Source organism: Euprymna scolopes, chromosome 46 (assembly GCF_053919585.1).
Source record: "Euprymna scolopes isolate OS-2025 chromosome 46, ASM5391958v1, whole genome shotgun sequence".
In the NCBI taxonomy this organism is placed as follows: domain Eukaryota; kingdom Metazoa; phylum Mollusca; class Cephalopoda; order Sepiida; family Sepiolidae; genus Euprymna; species Euprymna scolopes.
This window is the reverse complement of record NC_136527.1, coordinates 173,737,991-173,740,951: the sequence shown is the minus strand read 5'-3', so window position 1 is coordinate 173,740,951 and position 2,961 is coordinate 173,737,991. Positions and strand designations below refer to the sequence as shown.

Genomic DNA, 2,961 nt, shown 5'->3' with positions numbered 1-2,961 from the left:
TTGGGAAAACAGAAACAAGGACGTCCTTACACACCTCCGTGAGAGCTGAAAACATACGGACGGGAGGTAACTGGGAATGAAAGTGGTGTTCGGCGCCCAATGAGACATAGGATAGAATTTCTGATTTTAATTAAATTATCGATGTAGGCAGACCCCACACTTAGAAATAGAGCGTCCCAGTCGTCCACATTTGAGACGATCGCAAAGGTCAACTCAACCGCAGTGCAATGGAAGGGACTCACTCTGAGGGAACGACATTATTGATTACCATTGTATATATATATTTTATTGCAGGTTTGTATATGATGTGATGAGAAAGCCGAGGACATACAGACATACGCAGTACCCACACTTAGAAATAGCACGTCCGAGTCATCCACATTTGAGACGATCGCAAAGGTCAACCCAACCGCAATGGATGGGCCTCCCTCTGGGGGAACGACCTTTATGATCACCGTTACCCCTACGTAAGGTAAGGGTATTTATTTGCTCCCTCACCGAGCAAATTAGGCACAAGGCAGATTTTTAAGGTGAGGAGTGAAGGGGAAATGCGGACCAACTCCCCGGGGAGTAGGGGAGCTGGATAGTGACAATTGGTATGAAGGGTTGCCCGTCTTGCTGTTTTTTGCTTGACACTTGTTGCCCAGGCCCCAAAGAGCCCGGACCTGACTTACGTCAGGTGAGTCTGAAATTTTAAGGCCGTATCCGCCCGTCCACTAGTGTTTTTATATCATGCATTCATACACTCACCACTTACAGTAATCAATAAAATACTAAATATGTTCCACATAATTCTCACCAATATTAATATATCACAACATTTTATTCACCAATAACAACAATTCATAACAAAAAATTTACTATCATTTAAACTTACAAACATTTTCACAAAATACCTTAATTCTTAAATATACTTATATTTTACCGTAATATTCAATGTCAAGGTCGTTAACATGTTAATAACATAAATTCATAATCTTTTCAATTAGAACCAATCCAAACGAATAAAAACTTGTAGAATTCAAACCAAATCACAAAACCAAAAACAACCATATTTTTATTGAATCAAATCAAACAGTTTTGTCTTTGTTTAATTATATCGAAGTAGGATGAAACAAAGAGAATTAAAAATTACCATCAGAAGAGTTGTCTAACCTTACTTGAGCGGCATTTAAAAATGCCAATAAATTCTATTTCTTTTTTTTTATATATGTTAATCTCATGAAATAGTTTTTGATTAATATGAAGTAAAGTTATTTAAGACAATCTGGGTTTGTATTACTGTACACATAGATTCGAAAAAGTTGTCAAAAAACAAATATATAACAAATAAATGTTATCAAAGGCAAGATAAGTTACTTTTCTACCTAACTGGATATATTTTTTGTGTTTTTATTCAGTGTAACATGTTTATTCAGCTCGAAAAACATGCAGTGTTTACCTATGTATTGGAAAATTCAAAATGGCGGCCGACTCTCTCTCGGAGAGGGTAAGTTTGGGAAAAAAAATAATAAATTAGACAAAATACTGTTTGAAATTCGCTCAATATATGTTACCGTGACATAAGTTGACATATATTCGGTTGTTTTTTAATAGTATTTTGTCTAGTTTATTATTTATAACATCTTTTCCCAAACTTACCGTGTTAAACAGACAGTCGGGCGCCATTTTGAATTTTCCAATACATAGGTAAACACTGCATGTTTTTCGAGCTGAATAAACATGTTACATTGAATAAAAACACAAAAAATATATCCAGTTAGGTAGAAAAGTAACTTATCTTGCCTTTGATAACATTTATTTGTTATATATTTTTTGACAACTTTTTCGACTCTATGTGTACAGTAATACAAACCCGGCAATCTTTATTGTATAGGCGACCCACGCTGATAATTAATGGGGATGATATAAAATGTGTTTTTAAAAGTAATATTTGTGACGACAGAAGGAAAACAGGTATATAAACAGCGTGCTACACATATCAATATCGTTTATTATTTTTAATGTAATAACGAAAAAAGACATATTAATATAGTTTATCATTTGCTAATGTAATATGAAAAAACACATAATAATACAACTTATTATTTTTAATGTAATAACGAAAAAAAGACACATATTAATATAATTTATTATTTTTTAATGTAATAACGAAAAAAAGACAGATATTAATATAATGTATTATTTTTAATGTAATAACGAAAAAAAACAACATATTAATATAATTTATTATTTTTAATGTAATAACGAAAAAAAGACACATTAATATAATTTATTATTTTTAATGTAATATGAAAAAAAGACACATATTAATATAATTTATTATTTTTAATGTAATATAAAAACACACATATTAATAAAATTTATTATTTTTAATGTAATAACGAAAAAAGGACATATATTATTATGATTTGTATTTTTAATGTAATAACGAAAAAAAAACACATATTTATATAATTTATTATTTTTAATGTAATATAAAAAACACATATTAATATAATTTATTATTTTTTAATGTAATATGAAAAAGACACATCGTAATATAATTTATTATTTTTAATGTAATAACGAAAAAAACACATATTAATATATTTCATTGTTTTTAATGTAATATGAACAAGAAATATCATTTTTTATTTTTATATAAGAAAAAAAAAGACACATATTAATATAATTTATTATTTATAATGTAATAACGACAAAAACATGTTAATATAATTTATTATTTTTTAATTTAATATGAAAAAGACATATTAATATAATTTATTATTTTTAATGTAATATGAAAAAGATACATATTAATATAATTTATTATTTTTAATGTAGTATGAAGAAAGACATATTAATATAATTTATTATTTTTAATGTAATATGAAAAAACACAATATAATTTGTTATTTTTTAATGTCACATGAAAAAAATCACATATCAATATAATTCATTATTTTTAATGTAATATGA

The 2,961-nt window shown here is 27.6% G+C and overlaps 1 non-coding gene across 1 annotated transcript; it reads right to left on the bottom strand.

The window, feature by feature from the left end:
- Window positions 1-322: 322 nt before the first annotated feature.
- On the bottom strand, window positions 323-480 carry LOC145271693 (U1 spliceosomal RNA). The gene has a single exon (XR_013866085.1). It is a non-coding gene; the product is annotated as a U1 spliceosomal RNA (small nuclear RNA).
- Between the last annotated feature and the right edge of the window lie 2,481 nt (window positions 481-2,961).